The sequence below is a fragment of the Nicotiana tabacum genome, chromosome 11, assembly GCF_000715075.1.
Source record: "Nicotiana tabacum cultivar K326 chromosome 11, ASM71507v2, whole genome shotgun sequence".
NCBI lineage: Eukaryota > Viridiplantae > Streptophyta > Magnoliopsida > Solanales > Solanaceae > Nicotiana > Nicotiana tabacum.
The window spans coordinates 142,528,166-142,538,891 of record NC_134090.1 but is presented as its reverse complement, the minus strand read 5'-3'; positions in this window follow the sequence as shown (position 1 = coordinate 142,538,891).

Sequence of the window (10,726 nt, the reverse complement as noted above, 5' to 3'; positions counted from 1 at the left end):
CGCATGGTCTGATTCATACGGGGACGTGATACGTAGGCAATATCTATAGGATTCGACCACCACTAAAAGGGAAAAGGAAAAATAAAGAAGGATAGAATAAAGAAAGTTTAAAAGAAGAGGCACAATTGTGAGGGGCTGGAATGACGCACGCAACCGAAGCAAATGCATGATAGAAATGGTTAATTGCCTACGTGCATTGCATCCCAACGTGTAATTGCATATGTGTTAAACTCTAAAAACTAACAAGTTTGTTGATTCCAGATAATTCCAGCAGTTAGTTTATTTAGAGGATACTGACACATTATTATTACCACACCAGATCAAAGGGACCAATACTAGAAATCATGTCTATCCTGGAGGTCGACACTAGTGTTGAGGTAGAGGAGTTGGACGTTAATAAAATGAAAGAGGAGATGTTCAAGCTTAAGCAACAAATGGCCGGAATGTACCAGGCTTGGTCCCAAGGGCAATCACCACCGTCTTACCCAGCCAACCTGGCTTTTACCCCACCATTAGCTCAGTCTCAGGATCGTCCCGCCACCAATCCAGGTTTTCCCATTTATCAACACTACCATGGCACTACTTCTCATATGCCGCAAGCTCCACCACCAAAATCGATTCCCTGCTCTCCTCCGCCAATCACCCCTATCTTTGTGACATCTCCACCAGCTGCACTCTATAGATCCCTGAGTGAACCCGTGTTCCAAGATCAGGACAACCAGTATTATCCCCTGGAACCCACCTTCAAAGCTCCCAAAACTTACCCTTACGATCCACGTTCTGATCCCCCGAGAGAAGCTGAGAGACCAACCAAAAATCCCGAACATGAGGAGATGTTCAGGAAAATGAAAAGCATAGAACAATCCTTCCGAGATATGAGAGGGATAGGAGGTCAGGTAAGCGTGGCTTACAAAGATCTGTGTTTATTCCCAAATGTACAACTACCAGCAGGGTTCAAAATTCCCAAATTCGACTTGTACAACAGACACGGTGATCCGGTGGCTCATTTGAGAGGTTTTTGCAGTAAGATGAGGGGAGCCGGAGGAAAGGATGAATTGCTAATGGCTTACTTCAGTCAGAGTTTGAGCGGAGCAGCATTGGAGTGGTACACCCGCCAAGATCACGGAAGATGGTACACATGGGATGATCTGGCACAAGCATTCGCTTGTCACTTTCAGTATAATCTTGAGATCATTCCAGACCGACTATCTTTGACTAAACTAGAGAAGAAGCACAGTGAAAGCTTTAGAGAATATGGTTTCTGGTGGAGGGAGCAAGCAGCAAGGGTAGATCCCCCAATGAAAGAGAGCGAGATGGTCGATTACTTTTTGCAGGCTTTGGAGCCAACTTACTTTGGTCATTTGGTGTCCGCAATTGGCAAGTCTTTTAATGAAGTTGTAAAAATGGGAGGCATGGTCGAGGAGGGGCTTAAGTCCAACAAAATCATGAGTTATTCAGCGATCAAGGCAACCACTCAGGCCATCCAAAGCGGCACTAGGGGTGTACTTAGGAAGAAGAAGAAAGAAGATGTCACGACTGTTGAGTCCGGAGCCCGGTTCGGATCTAGAGGCCTGTCACCCTACTATAGCCAACCACGACCCTACCACCAAAATTACCCCCACACTCCATATAGCCCTCCACAACATTACTACCAACCGCCAGATCCCTATTTTTCCATCCATCATGCACAAGCCTATACCCAAACCCCGGCACACGCACAATGGCGTGCGCTGGCTCCACAAAATCCATACCCAGCTCCACAAAACACATATCCACCCCCAAGGGCCTACAGAAATCCCCCTGGGACAGGTTTCCGACCAAACCAAGCCCTCAAGAATGAGAGGTCACAGAAGCAAAAGACTTTCACTCCACTGGGGGAATCATATACCAGTCTTTTCCACAGATTGAGGCAGTTGGGTATGTTGAATCCAATTGAGCCTAAAATGCCAAATCCTCCCCCTAGAAATCTTGACCACTCGGGTGAGTTGTGAGTACTGTTCAGGGGTCCCTGGGCATGATACAGAGAAGTGTTGGAAACTAAAAACAGTTGTGTAAGAGCTTATTGATACTTATCGGATCGAGGATCAAGCCCCATAAGAACCAAATATCAATCAGAATCCACTGCCAACTCACCAGGGGACATACATGATTGAGTTGATACACAAAGAGGGGGTGCCCAGGAAGCCCTCGCAGACGGTAATGATGATCCGTTCCAGCGAAACTAGCTCAAAGGAAAAAGTAACCAGTGGGAAATCAGTGGCCCAGTTGAGAGGGGTAGATGATAAGCCAGCTGTGATAGCCGAGAGAGGGTCGTCAAGCATTGTTGCAGTGAAACCAGAGGAAGCTAAAGTGGTAGTGCTAGGGGTTGCAAGTAAACCTGTTGTGGTCGTGAAGGGTGCTCGCACAGAGCCTGTTATTATAAAACTAGTAACTCAGCTTCCAGTAATCAACAACAAGGATGTTCCTTGGAATTATGAACGAGTGACGGTGATTTACAAGGGGAAAGAAGTCAAAGAAGAAGTTTGTGAAGCGCAAGGTTTGACTCGCTCAGGAAGGTGTTTTACTCCCGAGGAATTAAGAAGAGCTAAAGATAATTCAACGCCGGTAAAGAAAACTGTAACTAAAGAAGAGGCAGAGGAATTCTTGAGGAAAATGAAAGTGCATGACTATTCTGTTGTAGAACAGTTGAGGAAAACGCCCGCTCAGATCTCATTACTCTCGTTGCTAATCCATTCAGATGAGCACCGTCAGTCACTGATGAAGATCCTGAATGAGGCCCATGTTCCCGACAAGATCTCGGTTAACCATCTAGAAAAGATATCCAACAAGATTTTTGAAGTAAATAGAGTCACTTTTTCCGGTGACGAATTGCCGGTAGAGGGTACTGAGCATAACAAAGCCCTTTACCTGACAGTGAAATGCGAGGACGCCGTGGTTACCCGGGTATTGATTGACAATGGTTCAAGTGCAAACATCTGTCCACTCTCCACTCTAAGCAAGCTGAAAGTAGAAGAGGAGAGGATCCATAAGAATAGTATCTGTGTGCGGGGATTTGACGGCGGAGGAAAAGACTCAGTCGGGGACATAATGTTGGAGCTGACCATAGGTCCAGTAGAATTCACAATGGAATTCCAAGTGCTGGATATCGTTGTTTCCTACAATTTGCTGTTAGGGCGACCGTGGATTCACGCCGCTAAAGCAGTGCCATCAACATTCCATCAGATGGTCAAGTTTGAATGGGACAGACAGGAAATAGTGGTGCACTGCGAAGATAATTTGTGCGCTCACAACAGCACCATCGTGCCATTCATTGAAGTGGAAGATGACAAGGGACCATGGGTCTACCAAGTTTCTGACGCAATGTCAGTCGAGAAAGTTCTAGAGGGGAAATGTATCCCGAATCCAAAGATAAACGCTGCCTCAATCATGGTAGCGTATGAAATGTTGAAAAATGGTTTTGTACCAGGAAAGGGTTTGGGATCAGCATTGCAAGGCATCATACAGCCCGTATCTCTTCCTAAAAACTTGGGAACATTTGGTCTAGGATTCAAGCCCACAACCGCAGATATAAAAAGAGCCAAGAAATTGAAACAGATGGCATGGGTCCTTCCAAAGCCGGTCCCACATCTTTCCAGATCATTTGTCAAGTCCGGTACGAGGAGTCGCTCAGTGACAGCAATTCCCAGTTCTATGATTAATCCTAACAAGGAGTTGATTGAAAGATTTGAGAAGTTGTTCGATAGTGTGAACATGGTGGAAAGTGGAGAGGTTTCTAGCAACACGGAAGTGCAATTTGTCGGGCCAAAAACAAAGCTTAATAATTGGAAGGCTACTCCTCTCCCTACTCGGAAGGAGTCTTGGTAGTTCACTTTGATTTTCCTTTAAGTTTGTACGGATTATTCTAGGGTTGTAATCCAGATTTCATTTTTTCAGTTTGTTTGAGTGTGCAAACCTTGTTATCTTTTATCAATCAATGAAATACAATTTCCCTTTCTTCATCATTCCTGATGGTTTTCCTTTTGCTTTGTTTTCTTTTCTATACAGTTCTTTGTTTCGCTGGTTCTAATGACATGGCGTGCATAAGGAATACTCAACCCAGTCTTAAAAATCAATCTGATTCCGAAATGTTAGTTCAAGAAGTAGATTGTGGTTACGAATTAGAATATGATGATGAAGCCTTCAAAGAGATTAGTAAGGAGTTAATTCACTTCGAAGAAAAACCCAAACCCAATTTGAATGACACAGAAGCCGTCAATTTAGGGGACACAGACAATGTCCGAGAGACTAAAATAAGTGTCCACCTCGAGCCAAAAATCCGGGAGAAGTTAATCAAAGCACTCATAGAGTACAAAGATGTTTTTGCGTGGTCATATAACGACATGCTGGGTTTAAGCACTGATTTAGTGGTCCACAGATTGCCCACTAATCTGGTATTCCCCCCGTCAAGCAAAAGCTGAGGAAATTCAAAATTGATATGAGTGTGAAGATTAAAGAAGAAGTTACCAAGCAGTTGGACGCAAAGGTTATTCGGGTCACCCGATATCCTGTTTGGTTGGCTAATGTCGTGCCCGTACTGAAGAAGGATGGCAAGATCAGAGTATGCATCGATTACCGCAATCTCAACAAAGCAAGTCCAAAGGATAACTTCCCGTTACCTAATATCCACATTTTGATCGATAATTGTGCCAAGCGTGAGATTGGATATTTTGTGGATTGCTATGCCGGGTATCATCAGATTCTAATGGATGAAGAAGATGCAGAAAAGACGGCGTTCATCACGCCATGGGGAACTTATTGCTACCGGGTAATGCCATTTGGTTTGAAGAATGCTGGGGCAACTTATATGAGGGCGATGACTACTGTATTTCATGATATGATACACAAGGAGATTGAGGTATACGTAGATGATGTGATCATAAAATCAAAGCATCAGGCCGACCACATCGAGGATTTGAGGAAATTCTTTCAGAGGCTTCGCAGGTACAACCTCAAGCTTAACCCCGCCAAGTGTGCATTTGGTGTTCTATCCGGAAAGTTGTTAGGATTCATAGTCAGTCGGCGAGGCATCGAGTTGGACCCATCAAAGATCAAAGCCATACAAGAATTGCCCCCTCCGAGGAACAAGACTGAAGTGATGAGTCTGTTAGGAAGGCTGAACTACATCAGCAGGTTTATTGCTCAGCTCACGACAACTTGTGAGCCTATTTTCAAGTTGTTGAGGAAGGACGTTGTGATCAAGTGGAATGATAAGTGTCAAGAAGCGTTTGATAAGATAAAAGGTTACTTGACAAACCCACCTGTGCTGGTTCTGCCAGAACCAGGGAGACCTTTGATTCTTTACTTGACAGTCTTGGAAAATTCATTTGGTTGTATACTGGGGCAGCATGACGTCACCGGCAGGAAAGAACAAGCCATCTGTTATCTTAGCAAAAAGTTCACAACTTATAAGGTTAAGTACACTCGCCTGGAAAGGACGTGTTGCACCCTAACTTGGGTGGCACAGAAATTGAAACATTATTTGTCATCCTACACTACCTACCTCATTTCGCGTTTGGATCCGTTGAAGTATATTTTTCAAAAGCCTATGCCGACAGGAAGACTTGCAAAATGGCAGATTTTGCTCACAGAGTTTGACATAATCTATGTGACTCGGACTGCGATGAAAGCCCAAGCATTGGCCGATCATTTGGCCGAGAACCCAGTTGATGAAGAATATGACCCACTAAGGACTTGTTTTCCTGATGAAGAGGTGATGCATATTGATGAACTAGAACAGGCCGAAAAACCAGGTTGGAAACTTTTCTTTGATGGGCTGCTAACATGAAAGGAGTCGGAATAGGAGTTGTGCTTATTTCTAAAACAGGGCATCACTATCCTGTTATGGCTCAGCTTCGGTTTTATTGCACCAATAATATGGTTGAATACGAGGCATGCATTTTGGGTTTAAGGCTAGCTGGAGACATGAATGTCCGGGAAGTTCTGGTCTTGGGAGACTCGGATCTTCTGGTGCACCAAATTTAAGGATAATGGAAAATGCGAGATCTGAAGCTCAACCATACCGACAATGCTTGCATGATCTTTGTCAACGGTTTAGATCAGTGGAGTTCAGGCATATTCCAAGGGTCCATAATGAGGTCGCTGATGCTTTGGCTACCCTAGCGTCAATGCTGCACCATCCGGATAAAGCCTATGTCGATCCTTTGCACATTCAAGTGCGAGATCAACATGCTTACTGCAACATGATTGAAGAGGAATTTGATGGCGAACCGTGGTTCCATGATATCAAGGAATACATCAGAATGGGGATATACCCAGTACAAGCCACGGGGGATCAAAAGAGAACAATTCGACGGTTGGCAAGCGGATTTTTCTTGAGTGGAGGAGTTTTGTATAAAAGAACACCAGACCTGGGATTGTTAAGATGCATAGATGCTAGACAAGCTACGTCTGTCATGTCCAAAGTACATTCAGGAGTCTGCGGACCACATATGAGCGGATATGTGTTGGCAAAGAAAATTCTCCGAGCAGGTTATTATTGGCTCACCATGGAGCGAGATTGTATTAGTTTTGTGCGCAAATGTCATCAGTGCCAGATACACGGAGATTTGATTCATTCTCCGCCATCGGAATTACACACAATGTCAGCGCCATGGCCCTTCGTCGCTTGGGGCATGGATATCATTGGACCAATCGAGCCAGCAACATCCAACAGGCATAGGTTCATTCTGGTAGCCATTGATTATTTCACCAAATGGGTTGAGGCCAAAACTTTCAAGTCTGTGACCAAGAAAGCAATGGTCGATTTTTTTCACTCACATATCATCTGTCGATTTGGAATCCCGAAGGTAATCATCACAGATAACGGTGCTAATCTTAAAAGCAATTTGATGAAAGAGGTATGTCAACAGTTTAAGATTACACACCGCAATTCTACCCCATATCGTCCCAAGGCGAATGGAGCAGTTGAGGCAGCCAACAAAAACATAAAGAAAATACTTCGGAAAATGGTGGAAGGTTCTAGGCAATGGCACGAAAAATTACCATTTGTGTTGCTGGGTTATCGCACTACTGTCCGTACTTCGGTAGGTGCAACTCCTTATTTGTTGGTATATGGAACTAGCAGTAATACCGGTGGAAGTTGAAATCTCGTCCCTTCGGATTGTTGCTGAGGCTGAGATTGATGATGATGAGTGGGTCAAAACCCGTTTGGAGCAGTTGAACTTGATTGATGAAAAGATATTGGCAGCTGTGTGCCATGGCCAGTTATATCAAAAGAGAATGGCAAGAGCATACAACAAAAAGGTGCATCCCCAGAAATTTGAAGTGGGTTAGCAAGTGCTGAAACGCATCCTTCCACATCAGGTTGAAGCAAAAGGCAAGTTCGCCCCGAATTGGCAAGGGCCATTCATTGTAACCAGAGTATTGTCCAATGGTGCTTTATGTTTAACAGATATAGAAGGAAAATGCATAGACATGGCTATCAATTCTGATGCAGTAAAAAGATATTATGTAGGATTTTTTTGGTATAATTGTTGATTGTTTGTATTTGGCATTATTTCGAAGATTGAAATGACGAAGGCAATTTGTTCTACTATCTAAACACTTTACCCTTTGTTCCCCTTTTTTGAGCCTTATTTATTTCTTTCATACCCCTCTTTTGGGAATCAATAACGAAAAAGAGAGAAAAAGAAAGAAAAGAAAAAGAGAAAAGAAAGGAAGTGAAAAAATATAACAACAAGGAAATTCAGGTGTGAACTACGTTTGACCTGATCCCTGTTAAGGGTACGTAGGCAGCTTTACGGCTCGGTCATAATAAAATAAAAGTCAAGAGATCCCCAAGCAAGAAACTAGGGCAGAGGTTGTTTTGTAATAAGAAATGTGATTCCAAAAGTTGTAATCTTAAACCCATGTCAAATTATTTTGAGCCTTTGATACCCTTTCTTTTTTAATCCCATCCAAAAGCCCACATTGCGGTCCAAAGAAAGACCTTCTGATCAGTTTTCGAGAGATGACGAGTCGAGCAAACAGAGGTGATTCATATCAGGGTAATACTCCGGTCCAAGCAGGGAAATCAATAAAAATAAGAGAGTCTTATTGGTGAAAACCTTCACAGGCACCATAAGGCGACAGAAGTTGAGAGAAATGAGAGAGTCTTATTAGTGAAAACCCCTCGAAGGGCACTATAAGGCGACAAGGATTTAACAGGGGGCAAACGAGATAAGCTTGATGGAAAGGATCTGTCGAGACGTCAAGCAGAATAAAGATGTTGTTTCGACAAAAGAAGATGGGTTGCGGGACCTTTTGATGCAAAGAAGGGTCATCAGAAAGATTGATTGGTATAAATATACTGGGTTGATTGATCTAAAAATGCACGACATGACCATTGGGATCGGTTATACCATTCAGATAAGTCATTTTCTTTTCAAACAATCGTTCAGAAAGATTTTTCTTGTTCTATCTTTCGAAGTCATCATTTTTCATTTCTTTTTGGTCAATAGTAATTTGTTTTTAAGAAGGATTTTCAAAGCCAACTACCAGTTGCCAACACGGTGAAAGGTAAATGGGGATAAGACATGCGAGGATAATGTGGTAGGATGAGAAAGACGTCGTTGTAAGACAAAATGGTGGATTGGTCTAAGTTTTCGAGACAGTGTGGAGCAAAGGTGGAAAACAACGGTTGAGAAGTTGGTGAATACAGAATCATCAAGAAGGTCGGAAGTTATCGGCCAAGTTTCAAGATGGTCGAATGACGCAGAGCATGGAAAAGAGCGAAAGGGAAAACCTTCCCCAGCAGGAGCATCCCCACATTTTAAACTAACATATTCTCTTTGATTTTAAGAAGGGACAGGAAATGTTATTGAGGACAGAAAGACAGGCCACAAGAAAGATCGTCAAACTGGGGCAGAAAATTTTCCTTCATTTTGAAAATTTTCTGGAAGTCAGGTACCCACTTGGGGAAAAGGGAAAATAACACAAGTTTGGAGAAAAGTGGCATCCCCAGCAGTTTTCAGAAGAAGGCAAAACAAGTTTTAAAGAAAGCAATTTCGGGAGAAAGATAACACAAGTCTTAAGGGAAGCAGTTTCAGAGGAATGAAACACCAGTGTTGGGGAAGCAGTTCTGAAAGAAGAAAATTCAAGTTAGAAATGGTTCAGGAGGCAAGAAGGAACAATGGCAATAGAACGCATTTTTAAGTCATAATAGAAGTCAGGAGCCCGTCTGGAGAATGGAGGTGTTATATTTTGTTGAAGTCAGGAGCCCGCCTGGAGAATGGAGGTATTATCTTTAAATTGTTTATTGAAGTCAGGAGCCCGCCTGGAGAATGGAGGTATTATATTTTTAAGTGGTAGTTGTAGTCAGGATCCCGCCTGGAGAATGGAGGTATTATATTTTAAGAAGTTGTAGTTGTAGTCAGGAGCCCGCCTGGAGAATGGAGGTGTTATATTTTGTTGAAGTCAGGAGCCCGCCTGGAGAATAGAGGTGTTATATTTTTAAGAAGTTGTTGAAGTCAGGAGCCCGCCTGGAGAATGGAGGTTGTTATCCTTTAAGTTGTAGTTGAGGTCAGGAGCCCGCCTGGAGAATGGAGGTGTTATATTTTTAAGAAGTTGTTGAAGTCAGGAGCCCGCCTGGAGAATAGAGGTGTTGTATTTTTAAGAAGTTGTTGAAGTCAGGAGCCCGCCTGGAGAATGGAGGTTGTTATATTTTTAAGAAGTTGTTGAAGTCAGGAGCCCGCCTGGAGAATAGAGGTATTATCTTTTTAAGTCATATTAGAAGTCAGGAGCCCGCCTGGAGAATGGAGGTGTTATATTTTGTTGAAGTCAGGAGCCCGCCTGGAGAATGGAGATATTATCTTTAAATTGTTTATTGAAGTCAGGAGCCCGCCTGGAGAATGGAGGTATTATCTTTTAAGTCGTAGTAGAAGTCAGGAGCCCGTCCGGAGATCGGAAGGTTACAACAAAAATCTCCAGCATAAACTCAAGTGCAAAAGTCAAAAGAGAGGCAACAATGGTCAAAGAAAGATAATTCGCGCTTCGAAGGAAAAATAATTCGAAGCTCACAAAAAGGAAATAAGCAGTTCAAATTCGGCAATCAAGAGAAGACTACGAGTCAAGATAGAAAGAAAGAAACATCAGAGGAAACACCAGTCACCAAGACGTCAAAGCAACAAGAGACACAAGAGCATGACTGAAGATCTAGATAAGATTTTATAATTCATAGACTATAGTTAGTCTAGCTTCTTGTTTTCTTTTAGCATGGTGTAATAAGGAGGTTAGTAAGTAGCGTCAGCAACAGCAACAGCAGTAACAGTAAAACCACAGCTCCGTGGTAGTCCCAGCTACCAAAACTTTCCGAACTACATTGACCTGATTCCCTTTTGGCCAGGGATATGTAGGAAACCTTTGAAGCAGAGGTTCGGTCAAATCTTTCAAAAATACTTCACATGGAGTAGCCGAACCGGCAAAAATCGCTCGTATACGCTCACTTTATCTTTGCACGAAAACTCTTCATGTTTCCGGACAAAGAGGGGCAGCTGTGAGCACGTGATTTTTGCCCTACAAGAACTACTCCCAAAAATTCAAAATAAAATAGTTTTGTGTTGCTTGTGATTTATTTGTATTTGTCTGTGCATGTTTATTTTTACTTTAATTAAGAAAAAATATAAAATATGTGTTGCATGTGCATTTAGGATTTAGTTTTACAATTAGGAATTAATTAAACAATATTTGG